This window comes from Macaca mulatta, chromosome 14, assembly GCF_049350105.2.
Source record: "Macaca mulatta isolate MMU2019108-1 chromosome 14, T2T-MMU8v2.0, whole genome shotgun sequence".
In the NCBI taxonomy this organism is placed as follows: domain Eukaryota; kingdom Metazoa; phylum Chordata; class Mammalia; order Primates; family Cercopithecidae; genus Macaca; species Macaca mulatta.
In genome coordinates this window covers 69306014-69327284 of record NC_133419.1, presented here as the reverse complement: position 1 = coordinate 69327284, position 21271 = coordinate 69306014, and positions in this window count along the sequence as shown.

Genomic DNA, 21271 nt, shown 5'->3' with positions numbered 1-21271 from the left:
ATTTCACAGAACACAAATAAGTTTCTCAGAAAGCTTCTTTCTCATTTTGACGGGAGGATATTTCCTTTGGATCTATAGTCTTCAAATGGATCCGAAATATCCGTTCTCAGATTCCACAGAAATAAGGCTAGCAAACAGATCCCCGAAATACAGCTGTAACTCTTTGATTGGACGTCACACATCATAAAGCAGTTTCTCAGAAAGCTTCTTTCCAGTTTTTTTCTAGGGATATTTTCTTTTTCCCCATAGCCCTCTACGGGCTTCCAAATATCACTTTGCAAATTCCACAAGAACAGGCTTAGCAAACGGCTTCTTGAGGATAAAGCTGAAACTCTGTGAGATGAATTAGCAGAAGACTAACCAGTTTCTCAGAAAGATTCTTTCCAGTTTTCATCTGAGCATATTTCCTTTTTCATCATAGCCCTCCATGGGCTTCCAAATATCACATTGCAAATTCCACAAGAACAGTCTTAGCGAAAGGCTTCTTGAGGATAAAACTGTAACTCTATGAGATGATTTCACAGAACACAAAGAAGTTTCTCAGAAAGTTTCTTTCTCTTTGTTACGGGGGATACTTCCTTTGATCCTATAATCTTCCAAGGGATCGGAAATATCCGTTCTCAGATTCAACAGACATAAGGCTAGCAAGCAGATCCACGAAATACAGCTATAACTCTGTGAGTGGAAGTCACACATCACAAAGCAGTTTCTCATAAAGCTTCTTTCCAGTTTTTCTCTCAGGATATTTTCTTTTTTCCCTTACCCTTCCATGGGCTTCCAAATATGACTTTGCAAATTCCACAAAAACAGGCTTAGTGAACGGCTTCTTGAGGGGAAAGCTGTAAGTCTGTGAGATGAATAAATAAAACACTGAATAGGTTCTCAGAAAGCTTCTTTCCAGTTTTCATCTGAGGATATTTCCTTTTTCACCACAGCCTTCCATGGGCTTCCAAATATCACTTTGCAAATTCCACAAGAACAGGCTTAGCGAAAGGCTTCTTGAGGGGAAAGCTGTAACTCTGAGATAATTTCACAGAACACCAAGAAGTCTGTCAGAAAGCCTCTTTCTCTTTGTTTTCAGAGGTATTTCCTTTGGCCCTATAGTCCTCAAAGGCATCCGAACTATCCGTTGTAAGATTCCACAGAAAGAGGGCCAGGAAACAGATCCATGAAATAGAGCTGTAACTCTGTGAGTGGAAGTCACACATCACAAAACAGTTTCTCAGAAAGCTTCTTTCAAGTTTTTTTCTAGGATATTTTCTTTTTCACCAGCGCCCTCTATTGGCCTCAAAATATTACTTTGCAAATTCCACAAGAAGAGGCTTAGCGAACGGCTTCTTGAGGGGAAAGCTGTAAGTCTGTGAGATGAATTAACAGAACACTAAGCAGTATCTCAGAATGCTTCTTTCCATTTTTCATATGAGGATATTTCCTTTTTCACCATAGCCCTCCATGGGCTTCCAAATATCACTTTGCAAATTCCACAAGAACAGTCTTAGTGAAAGGCTTCTTGAGGGTAATATGTAACTCTGTGAGATGATTTCACAGAACACAAAGAAGTTTCTCAGAAAGCTTCTTTTTCTTTGTTATCGGAGGATATTTCCTTTGGCCCTGTACTCTTCAAAGGTATCCGAAATATCCGTTCTCAGTATCCACAGAAATAAGGTTAGCAAACAGATCCACCTAATAGAGCTGTAACTCTGTGATTGGAAGTCACATATCACAAAGCAGTTTCTCAGAAAGCTTCTTTCCAGTTTTTCTCTAAAGATATTTTCTTTATCCCCTATCCCTCTATGGGATTCCAAATATCACTTTGCAAATTCCACAAGAACAGGCTTAGCGAACGGCTTCATGAGGGGAAAGTTGTAACCCTGTGAGATGAATTAACAGTACACTAAGCAGTTACTCAGAAAGCTTCTTTCCAGTTTCTCTCTGAGGATATTTTCTTTTTCATCAGCGCCCTCTACGGGCTTCTAAATATCACTTTGCAAATTCCACAAGAACAGGCTTAGCGAACGGCTTCTTGAATGGAACGCTATAACTCTGTTGGACGAATTAAGAGAACACTAAGCATTTTCCCAGAAAGTTTCTTTCCAGTTTTCATGTGAGGATATTTCCTTTTTCACCATAGCCCTCCATGGGCTTCAAAATATCACTTTGCAAATTCCACAAGAACAGTCTTAGCGAAAGGCTTCTTGAGGTGAAAGCTGTAACTCTGTGAGATGATTTCACAGAACACAAAGAAGTTTCTCAGAAAGCTTCTTTCTCTTTGTTATCGGAGGTATTTCCTTTGGCCCTATAGTTTTCAAAGGGATCCGAGCTATCCGTTCTCAGATTCCTCAGAAATAGGGCTAGGAAACAGATCCACGAAATACAGCTGTAACTCTGTGAGTGGAAGTCACACATCACAAAGCAGTTTCTCAGAAAGCTTCTTTCAAGTTTTTTTCTAGGATATTTTCTTTTTCACCAGCGTACTCTATAGGCTTCCCAATATCACTTTGGAAATTCCACAAGAACAGGCTTAGCGAACGGCATCTTGAGTGGAAAGCTATAAGTCTGTGGGACGAATTAACAAAACACTATGCAGTTTCTCAGAAAGCTTCTTTCCAGTTTTCATTTGAGGATATTTCCTTTTTCACCATAGCCCTCCATAGGTTTCCAAATATCACTTTGCAAATTCCACAAGAACAGTCTTAGCGAAAGGCTTCTTGAGGGGAAAGCTGTAACTCTGTGAGTTGTTTTAACAGAACACAAAGAAGATTCTCAGAAAGCTTCTTTCTCTTTGTTATCGGAGGATATTTCCTTTGGCCCTATACTCTTGAAAGGGATCCGAAATATCCATTCTCAGATACTACAGAAATAAGACTAGCAAACAAATCCACGAAATACAGCTGTAACTCTGTGAGTGGAAGTCACACATCACAAAACAGTTTCTCAGAAAGCTTCTTTCAAGTTTTTTCTAGGATATTTTGTTTTCCACCAGCGCCCTCTAAGGGCCTCCAAATATTACTTTGCAAATTCCACAAGAAGAGGCTTAGCGAACGGCTTCTTGAGGGGAAAGCTGTAAGACTGTGAGATGAATTAACAGAACACTAAGCAGTATCTCAGAATGCTTCTTCCATTTTTCATCTGAGGATATTTCCTTTTTCACCATAGCCCTCCTTGGGCTTCCAAATATCACTTTGCAAATTCCACAAGAACAGTCTTAGTGAAAGGCTTCTTGAGGGTAAGATGTAACTCTGTGAGATGATATCACAGAACACAAAGAAGTTTCTCAGAAAGCTTCTTTCTCTTTCTTATCGGAGTATATTTCCTTTGGCCGTATAATCTTCTAGGGGATCCGAAATATCTGTTCTCAGATTCCACAGAAATAAGGCTAGCAAAGAGATCCACGAAATACAGATGTAACCCTGGGAGTGGAAGTAACACATCACAAAGCAGTTTCTCATAAAGCTTCTTTCCAGTTTTTCTCTGAGGATATTTTCTTTTTCACCATAGCCCTCTATGGGCTTCCCAATATCACTTTGCGAATTCCACCAGAACAGGCATAGCGAGCGGCTTCTTGAGGGGAAAGCTGTAACTCGGTGAGATGAATTCACAGAACACTAAGCAGTTTCTCAGAAAGCTTCTTTCCAGATTTCGTCTGAGGATATTTCCTTTTTCACCATAGCCCTCTATGGGCTTCCAAATATCACTTTGCAAATTCCACAAGAACTGTCTTAGTGAAAGGCTTCTTGAGGGGAAAGCTGTAACTCTGTGAGATGATTTCACAGAACACAAAGAAGTTTCTCAGAAAGCTTCTTTCTCTTTCATATCGGAGGATATTTCCTTTGGCCCTATAGTCTTCAAAGGGATCCGAAATATCTGTTCTCAGATTCCACAGAAATAAGGCTAGCAAAGAGATCCACGAAATACAGATGTAACCCTGGGAGTGGAAGTAACACATCACAAAGCAGTTTCTCATAAAGCTTCTTTCCAGTTTTTCTCTGAGGATATTTTCTTTTTCACCATAGCCCTCTATGGGCTTCCCAATATCACTTTGCGAATTCCACCAGAACAGGCATAGCGAGCGGCTTCTTGAGGGGAAAGCTGTAACTCGGTGAGATGAATTCACAGAACACTAAGCAGTTTCTCAGAAAGCTTCTTTCCAGATTTCGTCTGAGGATATTTCCTTTTTCACCATAGCCCTCTATGGGCTTCCAAATATCACTTTGCAAATTCCACAAGAACTGTCTTAGTGAAAGGCTTCTTGAGGGGAAAGCTGTAACTCTGTGAGATGATTTCACAGAACACAAAGAAGTTTCTCAGAAAGCTTCTTTCTCTTTCATATCGGAGGATATTTCCTTTGGCCCTATAGTCTTCAAAGGGATCCGAAATATCCGTTCTCAGATTCCACAGAAATAAGGCTAGCTAACAGATCCACGAAATGCAGCTGTAACTCTGTGAGTGGAAGTCACACATCACAAAGCAGTTTCTCAGAATGCTTCTTTCAAGTTTTTTTCTAGGATATATTTTTTTTCAACAGCGCCATCCAAGGGCTTTCTAATATCACTTTGCAAATTCCACAAGAACAGGCTTAGCGAACGGCTTCTTGAGTGGAAAGCTATAAGTCTGTGGGACGAATTAACAGAACACTAAGCAGTTTCTCCGAAAGCTTCTTTCCACTTTTCATCTGAGGATATTTCCTTTTTTATCATAGCCCTCCATCGGCTTCCAAATATCACTTTGGAAATTCCACAAGAACAGTCTTAGCGAAAGGCTTCTTAAATGGAAATCTGTAACTCTGTGAGATGATTTCACAGAACACAAAGAAGTTTCTCAGAAGCTTCTTTCTCTTTGTTAACGGGGGATATTTCCTTTGGCCGTATAGTCTTCCAAGGGATCCGAAATCTCCGTTCTCAGAATTCACAGAAGTAAGGCTAGCAAACAGATCCACGAAACACAGCTGTAACTCTGTCAGTGGAAGTTACACATCACAAAGCAGTTTCTCAGAAAGCTTCTTTCAAGTTTTTCTCTGAGGATATTTTCCTTTTCCCCTTAGCCTTCTATGGGCTTCCTAATATGACTTTGGAAATTCCACAAGAATAGGCTTAGCGAACGGCTCTTGAGGGGAAAGCTGTAACTCTGTGAGATGAATTAACAGAACACTGAGTAGGTTCTCAGAAAGCTCCTTTCCAGTTTCCATCTGAGGATATTTCCTTTTGCACCAAAGCCGTCAATGGGCTTCCAAATATCACTTTGCCAATTCCACAAGAACTGTCTTAGCGAAAGGCTTCTTGAGGGGAAAGCTGTAACTCTGTGTGATGATTTCACAGAACACCAAGAAGTTTCTCAGAAAGCTTCTTTTTCTTTGTTATCGGAGGATATTTCCTTTGGCCCTAGGGTCTTCCAAGGGATCCGAATATCCGTTCTCAGATTGCACAGAAATAAGGCTAGCAAACAGCTACACGAAATACAGCTGTATCTCTGTGAGTGGAAGTCACACATAACAAAGCAGTTTCTCAGAAAGCTTCTTTCCAGTTTTTCTCTGAGGATATTTTCTTTTTCCCCTTAGCCTTCTATGGGCTTCCTAATATGACTTTGCAAATTCCACAAAAACAGGCTTAGCGAACGGATTCTTGGGGGAAAGCAGTAAGTCTGTGAGATGAATTACGAGAACACTGTGTAGTTTCCTAGAAAGCTTCTTTCCAGTTTTCATATGAGGATATTTCCCTTTTCATCATAGCCCTCCATGGGCTTCCAAATATCACTTTGGAAATTCCACAAGAACAGCCTTAGCGAAAGGCATCTTGAAAGGAAAGCAGTAACCCTGTGAGATTATTTCACAGAACACAGAGAACTTTCTCAGAAAGCTTTTTCTCTTTGTTATCGGAGGTATTTCCTTTGGCCCTATAGTCTTCAAAGGGATACGAACTATCCGTTCTCAGATTCCACAGAAAAAGGGGGAGGAAACAGATTCACGAAATACACCTGTAACTCTGTGAGTGGAAGTCACACATCACAAAGCGGTTTCTCAGAAAGCTTCTTACCAGTTTTCATCTGAGGATATTTCCTTTTTCACCGTAGCCCTCCAACGGCTTCCAAATATCACTTTGCAAATTCAACAAGAACAGTCTCAGTGAAAGGCTTCTTGAGGGGAAAGCTGTAACTCTGTGCGATGATTTCACAGAACACAATGAAGTTTCTCAGAAACCTTCTTTCTCTTTGTTATCGGAGGATAATTCCTTTGGCCCTATAGTCTTCCAAGGGATCCGAAATATCCATTCTCAGATTCCACAGAAATAAGGCTAGCAAACAGATCCATGAATAACAGCTGTAACTCTTTGAATCGAAGTCACACATCACAAAGCGGTTTCTCAGAAAGCTTCTTTCAATTTTTTTCTAGGATATTTTCTTTTTCACCAGCGCCCTGTATGGGCTTTCAAATATCACTTTGCAAATTCCACAAGAACAGGCTTAGCAAACGGCTTCTTGAGTTGAAAGCTATAAGTCTGTGGGAGGAATTAACAGAACACTAAACAGTTTCTCAGAAAGTTTCTTTCCACTTTTCATCTGAGGATATTTGCTTTTTCACCATAGCCCTCCATGGGCTTCCAAATATCACTTTGCAAATTCCACAAAAAAATCTTAGCGAAAGGCTTCTTGAGGGGAAATCTGTAACTCTGTGAGATGATTTCACAGAACACAAAGAAGTTTCTCAGAAAGCTTCTTTCTCTTTGTTACGGGGGATACTTCCTTTGATCCTATAGACTTCCAAGGGAACGGAAATAGACGTTCTCAGATACAACAGACATAAGGCTTGCAAACAGATCCACGAAATACAGCTACAACTCTGTGAGTGGAAGTCACACATCACAAAGCAGTTTCTCATAAAGCTTCTTTCCAGTTTTTCTCTCAGGATATTTTCTTTTTCCCCTTAGCCTTCCATGGGCTTCCAAATATGACTTTGCAAATTCCACAAAAACAGGCTTAGTGAACGGCTTCTTTAGGGGAAAGCTGTAAATGTGTGAGGTGAATAAATAGAACACTGAGTAGGTCTCCAGAAAGCTTCTTTCCAGTTTTCATCTGAGGATATTTCCTTTTTCACCATAGCCCTCCATGGGCTTCCAAATATCACTTTTCAAATTCCACAAGAACAATCTTAGCGAAAGGATTCTTGAGGGGAAAGCTCTAACTCTGTGAGATGATTTCACAGAACACAAAGAAGTTTCTCAGAAAGCTTCTTTCTCTTTGTTATCTGAGGTATTTCCTTTGGCCCTATAGTTTTCAAAGGGATCTGAACTATCCGTTCTCAGATTCCTCAGAAGTAGGGCTAGGAAACAGATCCACGAAATACAGCTGTAACTCTGTGAGTGGAAGTCACACATCACAAAGCAGTTTTTCAGAAAGCTTCTTTCCAGTTTTTATCTGAGGATATTTTCTATTACACCATAGCCCTCTATCGGCTTCCCAATATCTCTTTGCGAAACCCACAAGAACAGGGTTAGCGAGCGGCTTCTTGAGGGGAAAGCTGTAACTCTGTGAGATTAATTCACAGAACACTAAGCAGTTTCTCAGAAAGCTTCTTTCCAGATTTCATCTGAGGATATTTCCTTTTTCACCATAGCGCTCTATGGGCTTCCAAATATCACTTTGCAAATTACGCAAGAACTGTATTAACGAAAGGCTTCTTGAGGGGAAAGCTGTAACTCTGTGAGATGATTTCACAGAACTTAAAGAAGTTTCTCAGAAAGCTTCTTTCTCTTTGTTATCGGAGGATATTTCCTTTGGCCCTATAGTCTTCAAAGGGATCCGAAATATCTGTTCTCAGATTCCACAGAAATAAGGCTAGCAAAGAGATCCACGAAATACAGATGTAACTCTGTGAGTGGAAGTCACACATCACAAAGCAGTTTCTCAGAAAGCTTCTTTCCAGTCTTTCTCTGAGGATATTTTCTCTTTCACCATAGCCCTCTAAAGGCTTCCCAATATCACTTTGCGAATTCCACAGGAACAGGTACAGTGAGCGGCTTCTTGAGGGGAAAGATGTAACTCTGTGAGATGAATTCACAGAACACTAAGCAGTTTCTCAGAAAGTTATTTTCCAGATTTCATCTGAGGATATTTCCTTTTCCACCAAAGCCCTCTATGGGCTTCCAAATATCACTTTGCAAATCCCACAGGAACTGTCTTAGCGAAAGGCTTCTTGAAGGGAAAGATGTAACTCTGTGAGATGATTTCACAGAACACAAAGAAGTTTCTCAGAAAGCTTCTTTCTCTTTGTTATCGGAGGATATTTCCTTTGGCCGTATAAGCTTCAAAGGCATCCGAAATATGTGCTCTCAGGTTCCACAGAAATAAGGCTAGCAAAGAGATCCAGGAAATACAGATATAACCCTGTGAGTGGAAGTCACACATCACAAAGCAGTTTCTCAGAAAGCTTCTTTCCAGTTTTTCTCTGATAGATATTTTCTTTTTCACCATAGCCCTCTATGGGCTTCCCAATATCACTTTGCGAATTCCACAAGAACAGGCTAAGCGAGCGACTTCTTGAGGGGAAAGCTGTAACTCTGTGAGATGAATTCACAGAACACTAAGCAGTTTGTCAGAAAGCTTCTTTCTAGATTTCATCTGAGGATATTTCCTTTTTCAACATAGCCCTCTAAGAGCTTCCAAATATCACTTTGCAAATTCCACATGAACTGTCTTAGTGAAAGGCTTCTTGAAGGGAAAGCTTTAAGTCTGTGAGATGATTTCCAGATCACATAGAAGTTTCTCAGAAAGATTCTTTCTCTTTGTTATCGGAGGATATTTCCTTTTGCCCTATAGTCTTCAAAGGGATCCGAAATATCTGTTCTCAGATTCCACAGACATAAGGCTAGCAAAGAGATCCACGAAATACAGATGTATCTCTGTGAGTGGAAGTCACACATCACAAAGCACTTTCTCAGAAAGCTTCTTTCCATTTTTTCTCTGAGGATATTTTCTTTTTCGCTATAGCCCTCTATGGGCTTCCCAATATCACTTTGCGAATTCCACAAGAACAGGCTTAGCGAGCGTCTCCTTGAGGAGAAAGCTGTAATCTGTGAGATGAATTCACAGAACACTAAGCAGTTTGTCAGAAAGATTCTTTCCAGATTTCATCTGAGGATATTTCCTTTTTCACCATTGCCCTCTATGGGCTTCCCAATATCACTTTGCAAATTCCAGAAGAACTGTCTTCGCGAAAGGCTTCTTGAGGAGAAAGCTGTAACTCTGCGAGACGATTTCACAGAACCCAAAGAGGTTTCTCAGAAAGCTTCTTTCTCTTTGTTATCGGAGGATATTTCCTTTGGCCCTATAGTCTTCAAAGGGATCGGAAATATCTGTTCTCAGATTCGACAGAAATAAGGCTAGCAAAGAGATCCACGAAATACAGATGTATCTCTGTGAGTGGAAGTCACACATCACAAAGCAGTTTCTCAGAAAGTTTCTTTCCAGTTTTCTCTGAGGATATTTTCTATTTCAACATACCCCTCTATGGGCTTCCCCATATCACTTTGCGAATTCCAAAAGAATAGGCTTAGGGAGCGGCTTCTTGAGGGGAAAACTGTAACTCTCTGAGTTGAATTAAAAGAACACTAAGCGGTTTCTCAGAAAGCTTCCGTCGAGTTTTCATCTGAGGATATTTCCTTTTTCACCATAGCCCTCTATGGGCTTCCAAATATCACTTTGCAAATTCCACAAGAACTGTCTTAGCGAAAGGCTTCTTGAGGGGAAATCTGTAACTCTGTGAGATGATTTCACAGAACACAAAGAAGTTTCTCAGAAACTTCTTTCTCTTTGTTATCGGAGGATATTTCCATTGGCCCTATAGACTTCAAAGGGATCGGAAATGTCTGTTCTCAGATTCCACAGAAATAAGGCTAGCAAAGAGATCCACGAAATACAGATGTAACTCTGTGAGTGGAAGTCACACATCACAAAGCAGTGTCTCAGCATGCTTCTTTCCAGTTTTTCTCGAGGATATTTTCTTTTTCAACATAGCCCTCTAAGGGCTTCCCAATATCACTTTGCGAATGCCAGAAGAACAGGCTTAGCGAGCGGCTTCTTGAGGGGAAAGCTGTAACTCTGTTAGATGAATTCAAAGAACACTAAGCGGTTTATCAGAAAGCTTCTTTCGAGTTGTCATCTGAGGATATTTCCTTTTTCACCATAGCCGTCTATGGGCATCGGAATATCACTTGGCAAATTCCACAAGAACTGTCTTAGCGAAAGGCATCTTGAGGGGAAAGCTGTAACTCTGTGAGATGAATTAACAGAACATTTAGCATTTTCTCAGAAAGCTTCTTTCCAGATTTCATCTGATGATATTTAGTTTTTCACCATACCCCCTATGGGCTTCAAATATCACTTTGCAAATTCCACAAGAAGTGTCTTACAGATAGCCTTCTTTAGGGGAAAACTGTACCTCTGTGAGATGATTTCAAAGAACACAAAGTAGTTTCTCAGAAAGCTTCTTTCTCTTTGTTATCAGAGGATATTTCCTTTGGCCCTATACTCTTCAAAGGGATCCTGAATATCTGTTCTCAGATTCCACAGAAATAAGGCTAGCAAAGAGATCCAGGAAATAAAGATGTAACTCTGTGATTGGAAGTCACGCATCACAAAGCAGTTAATCAGAAAGTTTCTTTCCAGTTTTTCTCAAAGGATATTTTCTTTTTCACCATAGCCCTCTATGGGCTTCCGAATATCACTTTGCGAATTCCACACGAACCGGCTTAGCGAGCGGCTTCTTGAGGGGAAAGCTGTAACTCTGTGAGATGAATTCACAGAACACTAAGCAGTTTGTCAGAAAGCTTCTTTCCAGATTTCATCTGAGGATATTTCCTTTTTCACCAAATCCCTCCGTGGGCTTCCAAATATCACTTTGCAAATTCCACAAGAACTGTCTTAGCGAAAGGCTTCTTGAAGGGAAAGCTGTAACTCTGTGAGATGATTTCACACAACACAAAGAAGTTTCTCAGAAATCTTCTTTCTCTTTGTTATCGGAGGATATTTCCTTTGGCCCTATAGTCTTCAAAGGGATCCGAAATATCTGTTCTCAGATTCCACAGAAATAAGGCTAGCAAAGAGATCCAGGAAATACAGAAGTAACTCTGTGAGTGGAAGTCACGCATCACAAAGCAGTTAATCTGAAAGCTTCTTTCCAGTTTTTCTCTAAGGATACTTTCTTTTTCACCGTAGCCCTCTTTTGGCTTTCCAATATCACTTTGCGAATTACCAATAACAGGCATAGCGAGCGGCTTCTTGAGGGGAAAGCTGTAACTCGGTGAGCTGAATTAACAGAACACTAAGCAGTTTCTCAAAAAGCTTCTTTCCAGATTTCATTTGAGGATATTTCCTTTTGCACCATAGCCCTCTATGGGCTTACAAATATCACTTTGTAAATTCCACAAGAACTGTCTTAGCGAAAGTCTTCTTGAGAGGAAAGCTGTATCTCTGTGAGATGATTTCACAGAACACCAAGAAGTTTCTCAGAAAGCTTCTTTCTCTTTGTTATCGGAGGATATTTCCTTTGGCCCTATAGTCTTCAAAGGGATCCGAAATATCTGTTCTCAGATTCCACAGAAATAAGATGAGCAAAGAGATCCACGAAATACAAATGTAACTCTGAGAGTGGAAGTCACACATCACAAAGCAGTTTCTCAGAAAACTTTCCAGTTTTTCTCTGAGGATATTTTCTTTTTCATCATAGCCCTCTATGGGCTTACCAATATCAACTTGTGAATTCCACAAGAACAGGCTTAGCGAGCGGCTTCTTGAGGGGAAAGCTGTAACTCTGTGAGATGAATTCACAGAACACCAAACAGTTTCTCAGATTTCCTGATTTCATCTGCGGATATTTCCTTTTTTACCATAGCCCTCTATGGGCTTCCAAATATCACTTTGCAAATTCCACAAGAACTGTCTTAGAGAAAGGCTACTTGAGGGGAAAGCTGTAACTCTGTGAGATAATTTTAAAAAACACAAAGAAGTTTCTCAGAAAGCTTCTTTCTCTTTGTTATCGGAGGATATTTCCTTTGGCTCTATAGACTTCAAAGGGATCCAAAATGTCTGCTCTCAGATTCCACAGAAATAAGGCTAGCAAAGAGATCCACGAAATACAGATGTAACTCTGTGAGTGGAAGTCACACATCACAAAGCAGTTTCTCAGAATGCTTCTTTCCATTTTTTCTCTGAGGATATTTTCCCTTTCACCCTAGCCCTCTATGGGCTTTACAATATCACTTTGCGAATTCCACAGGAACAGGATTAGCGAGCGGCTTCTTGAGGGGAAAGCTGTAATTCTGTGAGATGAATTCACAGAACACTAAGCAGTTTCTCAGAAAGCTTCTTTCCAGATTTCATCTGAGGATATTGCCTTGTTCACCATAGCCGTCTATGGGCTTCCAAATATCACTTTGCAAATTCCAGAAGAACAATCTAAGTGAAAGGCTTCTTGAGGTGAAAGCTGTAACTCTGTGAGATGTTTTAACATAACTCCAAGAAGTTTCTCAGAAAGCTTCTTTCTCTTTGTTATCGGAGGATATTTCCTTCGGCGCTATAGTCTTGAAAGGGATCCGAAATATCTGTTCTCAGATTCCACAGAAATAAGGCTAGCAAAGAGATCCACGAAATACAGATGTAACTCTGTGAGTGGAAGTCACACATCACAAAGCAGTTCCTCAGAAAGCTTCTTTCCAGTTTTACTCTGAGGATATTTTCTTTTTCACCATAGACCTCTAGGAGCTTCCCAATACAACTTTCCGAATTCCACAAGAACAGGTTTAGCGAACGGCTTCTTGAAGGGAAAGCTGTAACTCTGTGAGATGAATTAACAGAACATTTAGCATTTTCTCAGAAAGCTTCTTTCCAGATTTCATCTGAGGATATTTAGTTTTTCACCATACCCCCTATGGGCTTCCAAATATCACTTTGCAAATTCCACAAGAAGTGTCTTACAGATAGCCTTTTTAGGGGAAAATTGTACCTCTGTGAGATGATTTCACAGAACACAAAGTAGTTTCTCAGAAAGCTTCTTTCTTTTTGTTATCAGAGGATATTTCCTTTGGCCCTATACTCTTCAAAGGGATCCTGAATATCTGTTCTCAGATTCCACAGAAATAAGGCTAGCAAAGAGATCCAGGAAATACAGATGTAACTCTGTGATTGGAAGTCACGCATCACAAAGCAGTTAATCAGAAAGCTTCTTTCCAGTTTTTCCCAAAGGATATTTTCTTTTTCACCATAGCCCTCTATGGGCTTCCCAATATCACTTTGCGAATTCCACATGAACCAGCTTAGCGAGCGACTTCTTGAGGGGAAAGCTGTAACTCTGTGAGATGAATTCACAAAACACTAAGCAGTTTCTCAGAAATTTTCTTTCCAGATTTCATCTGAGGATATTTCCTTTTTCACCAAATCCCTCCGTGGGCTTCCAAATATCACTTTGCAAATTCCAGAAGAACTGTCTTAGAGAAAAGCTTCTTTAGGGGAAAGCTGTAACTCTGTGAGATGATTTCACAGAACACAAAGAAGTTTCTCAGAAAGCTTCTTTCTGTTAGGTATCGGAGCATATTTCCTTTGCACCTATAGTTTTCAAAGGGATCCGAAATATCTGTTCTCAGTTTCTAGAGAAATAAGGCTAGCAAAGAGATCCACGAAATACAGATGTAACTGTGTGAGTGGAAGTCACACATCACAAAGCGGTTTCTCAGAAAGCTTCTTTCCAGTTTTTCTCTGAGGATATTTTCTTTTTTACCATAGCCCTCTGTTGGGTTCCCAATATCGCTTTGAGAATTCCGCAAGAACAGGCTTAGCGAGCGGCTTCTTGAGGAGAGAGCTGTAACTCTGTGAGATGAAATAACAGAACACTAAGGAGTTTCTCACAAAGCTTCTTTCCAGATTTCAACTGAGGATATTTCCTTTTTCACCAAAGCCCTCTTTGGGCTTCCAAATATCACTTTGCAAATTCCACAAGAACTGTTTTAGCGAAAGGCTTCTTGAGGGGAAAACTGTAACTCTGTGAGATGATTTCACAGAACACCAAGAAGTTTCTCAGAAAGCTTCTTTCAGATTTCATTTGAGGATATTTCCATTTTCACCATAGCCCTCTATGGGCTTCCAAATATCACTTTGCAAATTCCACTAGAACTGTCTTAGCGAAAGGATTCTTGAGGGGAAAGCTGTAACCCTGTGAGATGATTTCACAGAACTTAAAGAAGTTTCTCAGAAAGCTTCTTTCTCTTTGTTATCGGAGCATATTTCCTTTGGACCTATAGTTTTCAAAGGGATCCGAAATATCTGTTCTCAGATTCCACAGAAATAAGGCTAGCAAAGAGATCCACGAAATACATATGTAACTCTGTGAGTGGAAGTCACGCATCACAAAGCAGTTTCTCAGAAAGCTTCTTTCCAGTTTTTCTCTGAGGATATTTTCTTTTTCACCATAGCCCTCTATGGGCTTCCAAATATCACTTTGCGAATTCCACAAGAACAGGCTTAGCGATCGGCTTCTTTAGGGGAAATCTGTAATTCTGTGAGATGAATTCAAAGAACACTAAGCAGTTTCTCAGAAAGCTTCTTTCCAGATTTCAACTGAGGATATTTCCTTTTTCACCATAGCCCTCTATGAGCTTCCCAATATCACTTTGTAAATTCCACAAGAACTGTCTTAGCGAAAGGCTTCTTGAGTTGATAGCTGTAACTCTCTGAGATGATTTAACGGAACACAAAGAGGTTTCTCAGAAAGCTTCTTTCTCTTTCATATCGGAGGATATTTCCTTTGGCCCTATAGCCTTCAAAGGGATCCGAACTATCTGTTCTCAGATTCCACAGAAATAAGGCTAGCAAAGAGATCCACGAAATACAGATGTAACTCTGTGAGTGGAAGTCACACATCACACAGCAGTTTCTCAGAAAGCTTCTTTCCAATTTTTCTCTAAGGATACTTTCTTTTTCACCATAGCCCTCAAAGGGCTTCCCGATACCACTTTGTGAATTCCACAAGAACAGGCTTAGCGAGCGAATTCTTGAGTAGAAAGCTGTAACTCTGTGAGATAAATTCACAGAACAATAAGCAGTTTCTCACAAAGTTTCTTTCCAGATTTCATCTGAGGATATTTCCTTTTTCACCATAGCCCTCTATGGGCTTCCAAATATCACTTTGTAAATTCCACAAGAACTGTCTTAGCGAAAGGCTTCTATAGGGGGAAGCTGTAACTCGGTGAGATGATTTCACAGAACACTAAGAAGTTTCTCAGAAAACTTCTTTCTCTTTGTTATCGGAATATGTTTCCTTTGGCCCTATAGTCTTTTAAGGTATCGGAAATATCTGTTCTCAGATTCCACGGAAATAAGGCTAGCAAAGGGATCCACGAAATACAGATGTATCTCTGTGAGTGCAAGTAACACATCACAAAGCAGTTTCTCAGAAAGCTTCTTTCCAGATTTCATCTGAGGATATTTCCTTTTTCACCGTAGCCCTCTATGGGCTTCCAAATATCACTTTGCAAATTCCACAAGAACTCTCTTAGCGAAAGGCTTCTTGAAGGGAAAGCTGTAACTCTGTGAGATGATTTCACAGAACACCAAGAAGTTACTCAGAAAGTTTCTTTCTCTTTGTTATCGGAGGATATTTCCTTTGGCCCTATAGTCTTCAAAGGTATGCGAAATATCTGTTCTCAGATTCCACAGAAATAAGGCTAGCACAGATATCCACGAAATACAGATGTAACCCTGGAGTGAAAGTCACACATCACAAAGCAGTTTCTAAGAAAGCGTCTTTCTAGTTTTACTCTGAGGATATTTTCTTTTTCACCATAGCGCTCAATGGGCTTCCCAATATCACTTTGCGAATTCCACAGGAACAGGCTTAGCGATCGGCTTCTTGAGGGGAAAGCTGTAACTCAGTGAGATGAATTCACAGAACACGTTGCAGTTTCTCAGAAAGCTTCTTTCCAGATTTCATCTGAGGATATTTCCTTTTTCACCATAGCCCTCTATGGGATTCCAAATATCACTTTGCAAATTCCACAAGAACTGTCTTAGCGAAAGGCTCCTTGAAGGGAAAGCTGTAACTCCGTGAGATGATTTCACAGAACACAAAGAAATTTCTCAGAAAGCTTCTTTCTCTTTGTTATCGGAGGATATTTCTTTGTCCCTATAGTCTTAAAAGAGATCCGAAATACCTGTTCTCAGATTCCACAAAAATAAGGCTAGCAAAGAGATCCAAGAAATACAGATGTAACTCTGTGAATGAAAGTCACACATCACAAAGCAGTTCCTCAGAAAGCTTCTTTCCTGTTTTTCTCTGAGGATATTTTCTTTTTCATCGTAGACCTGTATGGGCTTCCCAATATCACTTTGCGAATTCCACAAGAACAGGCTTAGCGAGCGGCTTCTTGACGGGAAAGCTGTAACTCTGTGAGATGAATTAACAGAACACTAACCAGTTTCTCAGAAAGCTTCTTTCCAGACTTCATCTGAGGATATTTCCTTTTTCACCATAGCCCTCTAGGGGCTTCCAAATATCACTTTGTAAATTCCACAAGAACTGTCTTAGCGAAAGGCTTCTTGAGGGGAATGCTGTAACTCTGTGAGATGATTTCACGGAACACAAAGAAGACTCAGAAACTTCTTTCTCTTTGTTATCGGAGGATATTTCCTTTGGCCCTATAGTCTTCAAAGGGATTCGAAATATCTGTTCTCAGATTCCACAGAAATAAGGCTAGCAAAGAGATCCACGAAACACAGATGTAACTCTGTGAGTGGAAGTCACACATCACACAGCAGTTTCTCAGAAAGCTTCTTTCCAGTTTTTCTCTGAAGTTATTTTCTTTTTCGCCGTAGCACTCTATGGGCTTCCCAATATCACTTTGCGAATTCCACAAGAACAGGGTTAGCGAGCGGCATCTTGAGGGGAAGCTGTAACTCTGTGAGATGAATTCACAGAACACTAAGCAGTTTCTCAGAATGCTTCTTTCCGGATTTCCTCTGAGGATCTTTCCTTTTTCACCATAGCCCTCTATGGGCTTCCAAATATCACTTTGCAAATTCCGCAGAAACTCTCTTAGCAAAAGGCTTCTTGAGGGCAAAGCTGTAACTCTGTGAGACGATTTCACAGAACACAAAGAAGTTTCTATGAAAGCTTCTTTCTCTTTTTTATCGTAGGATATTTCCATTGGCCCTATAGTCTTTCAAGGGATCAGAAATATCTGTTCTCAGATTCCACGGAAATAAGGCTAGCAATTTGATACACGAGATACAGATGTTTGTCTGTGAGTGCAAGTCACACATCACAAAGCAGTTTCTCAAAAATCTTCTTTCCAGATTTAATCTGAGGATATTTCCTTTTTCACCATAGCCCTCAATGGGCTTCCAAATATCACTTTGCAAATTCCACAAGAACTGTCTTAGCGAAAGGCTTCTTGAGCGGAAAGCTGTAACTCTGTCAGATAATTTCACAGAACACAGAGGAGTTTCTCAGAAAGCTTCTTTCTCTTTGTTATCAGAGAATATTTCCTTTGGCCCTATTGTCTTCCAAGGGATCCGAAATATCTGTTCTCAGAATCCACATAAATAAGGCTAGCAAAGCGATCCACGACATACAGAGATAACTCTGTGAGTGAAAGTCAGACATCGAAAAACAGTTTCTCAGAAAGCTTCTTTCCAGTTTTTCTCTGAGGTTATTTTCTTTTTCACCGTAGCCCTCTATGGGCTTCCCAATATCACTTTGCGAATTCCACAAGAACAGGCTTAGCGAGCGGCTTCTCGAGGGGAAAGTTGTAACTCTGTGAGATGAATTCACAGAACACTAAGCAGTTTCTCAGAAAGCTTCTTTCCAGATTTCATCTGAGGATATTTCCTTTTTTAACCATAGCCCTCTAGGGCTTCCAAATATCACTTTGCCAATTCCACAAGAACTGTCTTAGCGAAAGGCTTCTTGAGGGGAAAGCTGTAACTCTGTGAGATGATTTCACAGAACACAAAGAAGTTTCTCAGAAAGCTTCTTTCTCTTTGTTATCGGAGGATATTTCCTTTGACACTCTAGTCTTCAAAGGGATCCGAAATATCTGTTCTCAGATTCCACAGAAATAAGACTTGCAAAAAGATCCACGAAATACAGATGTAACTCTGTGAGTGGAAGTCACACTTCACAAAGCAGTTTCTCAGAAAGCTTCTTTCCAGTTTTTCTCTGAGGATATTTTCTTTCTCACCATAGCCCACTATGGGCTTCCGAATATCACTTTACGAATTCCTCAAGAACAGGTTTCTTGAGGGGAAAGCTGTAACTCTGTGAGATGAATTAACAGAACACTAAGCAATTTCTCAGAAAGCTTCTTTCCAGATTTCATCTGAGGATATTTGCTTTCTCACCATAGCCCTCTATGGACTTCTAAATATCACTTTGTAAATTCCACAAGAACTGTCTTAGCGAAAGGCTTCTTGAGGGGAAAGCTGTAACTCTGTGAGACGATTTCACAGAACACAAAGAAGTTTCTCAGAAAGCTTCCTTCTCTTTGTTATCCAAGGATATTTCCTTTGGCCCTATACTCTTTCAAGGGATCGGAAATATCGGTTCTCGGATTCCACGGAAATAAGGCTAGCAAATTGATCCGTGTAATACAGATATATTTCTGTGAGTGGAAGTCACACATCACAAACCGGTTTCTCAGAAAACTTCTTTCCAGATTTCATCTGAGAATATTTCCTTTTTCACCGTAGCCCTCTTAGGGCTTCCCAATATCACTTTGCAAAATCCACAAGAACTGTCTTAGCGAAAGGCTTCTTGAGGGGAAAGCTATAACTCTGTGAGATGATTTCACTGAACACAAAAAGTTTCTCAGAAAGCTTCTTTCTCTTTGTTATCAGAGGATATTTCCTTTGGCCCTATACTCTTCAAAGGGATCGGAAATATCTGTTCTCAGATTCCACAGAAATAAGGCTAGCAAAGAAATCCACGAAATACAGATGTAACTCTGTGAGTGGAAGTCACACATCGAAAAGCAGTTTCTCAGAAAGTTTCTTTCCAGGTTTTCTCTGAGGATGATTTCTTTTTCACTATAGACCTCTATGTGCTTACAAATATCACTTTGCGTATTCCACAAGAAAAGGCTTAGCGAGAGGCTTCTTGAGGGGACAGCTGTAACCCTGTGAGATGAATTCACAGAAGTCTAAGCAGTTTGTCAGAAAGCTTCTTTCCAGATTTCATCTGAGGATATTTCCTTTTTCACCATAGCCCTCTATGGGCTTGCAAATATCACTTTGCAAATTCCACAAGAACTGTCTTAGCGAAAGGCTTCTTGAGGGGAAATGTAACTCTGTGAGATGATTTCACAGAACACCAAGAAGTTTCTCAGAAAGCTTCTTTCTCTTTGTTATCGGAGGATATTTCCTTTGGCCCTATAGTCTTCAAAGGGATCCTAAATATCTGTTCTCAGATTCCAAAGAAATAAGGCTAGCAAAGAGATCCACTACATATCGATATAACTCTGTGAGTGGAAGTCACACTTCGAAAAGCAGTTTCTCATAAAGCTTCTTTCCAGTTTTTCTCTGAGGTTATTTTCTTTTTCACCGTAGACCACTATGGGTTTTCCAATATCACTTCACGAATTCCACAAGAACAGGAAAAGTGAGCGCCTTCTTGAGGGGAAATCTGTAACTCTGTGAGATGATTTCACAGAACACTAAGCAGTTTCTCAGAATGCTTCTTTCCAGATTTCATCAGAGGATATTTCCTTTTATAACCATAGCCCTCTATGGGCTTACAAATATCACTTTGCAAACTCCACAAGAAATGTCTTAGCGAAAGGCTTCTTGAGGGGAATGTTGTAGCTCTGTGAGATGATTTCACGAAACACAAAGAAGTTTTTCAGAAAGCTTCTTTCTCTTTGTAATCGGAGGTTAATTCCTTTGGCCCTCTAGTCTTCAAAGGGATCCGAAATATCTGTTCTCAGATTCCGCAGAAATAAGGCTAGTAAAGAGGTCCACGAAATACAGATGTAACTCTGTGAGTGGAAGACACACTTCACAAAGCAGTTTCTCAGAAAGCTTCTTTCCAGTTTTTCTCTCAGGATATTTTCTTTTTCACCATAGCCCACTATGGGCTTCCGAATATCACTTTACGAATTCCTCAAGAACAGGTTTCTTGCGGGGAAAGCTGTAACTCTGTGAGATGAATTAACAGAAAACTAAGCAGTTTCTCAGAAAGCTTCTTTCCCGATTTCATCTGAGGATATTTCCTTTTTCACCATAGCCCTCTATGGGCTTCCAAATATCACTTTGTAAGTTCCACAAGAACTGTCTTAGCGAAAGGCTTCTTGAGGGGAAAGCTGTAACTCTGTGAGACGATTTCACAGAACACAAAGAAGTTTCTCAGAAAGCTTCCTTCTCTTTCTTATCCTAGGATATTTCCTTTGGCCCTACAGTCTTTCAAGGGATCGGAAATATCTGTTCTCAGATTCCACGGAAATAAGGCTAGCAAATTGATCCACGAAATACAGTTATATTTCTGTGAGTGGAAGTCACACATCACAAAGCATTTTGTCAGAAATCTTCTTTCCAGATTTCATCTGAGGATATTTCCTTTTTCACCATCGCCCTCTATGGGCTTTCAAATATCACTTTTCAAATTCCACAAAAACTGTCTTAGCGAAAGGCTCCTTGAGGGGAAAGCTGTAACTCTGTGAGATGATTTCACAGAACACAAAGAAGTTTCTCAGAAAGCTTCTTTCTCTTTGTTATCGGAGGATATTTCCTTTGGCCCTCTAGTCTTCAAATGGATCAGAAATATCTGTTCTTAGATTCCACAGAAATAATGCTAGCAAAGAGATCCACGAATTACAGATGTAACTCTGTGAGTGGAAGACACACATCGCAAAGCAGCTTCTCAGAAAGCTTCTTTCCAGTTTTTCTCTGAAGATATTTTCTTTTTCACCATAGACCTCTATGGGCTTCCCAATATCACTTTGCGAATTCCCCAAGAACCGGCTTAGCGAGCGGCTTCTTGAGGGGAAAGCTGTAACTCTGTGAGATGAATTCACAGAACACTAAGCAGTTTCTCAGAAAGCTTCTTTCCAGATTTCCTGTGAGGATATTTCCTTTTTCACCATAGCCCTCTAGGGCTTCCAAATATCACTTTGCAAATTCCCCGAAAACTGTCTTAGCAAAAGGCTTCTTGAGGGGAAGCTGTAAGTCTGTGAGACGATTTCACAGAACCCAAAGAAGTTTCTCATAAAGCTTCTTTCTCTTTCTTATCCTAGGACATTTC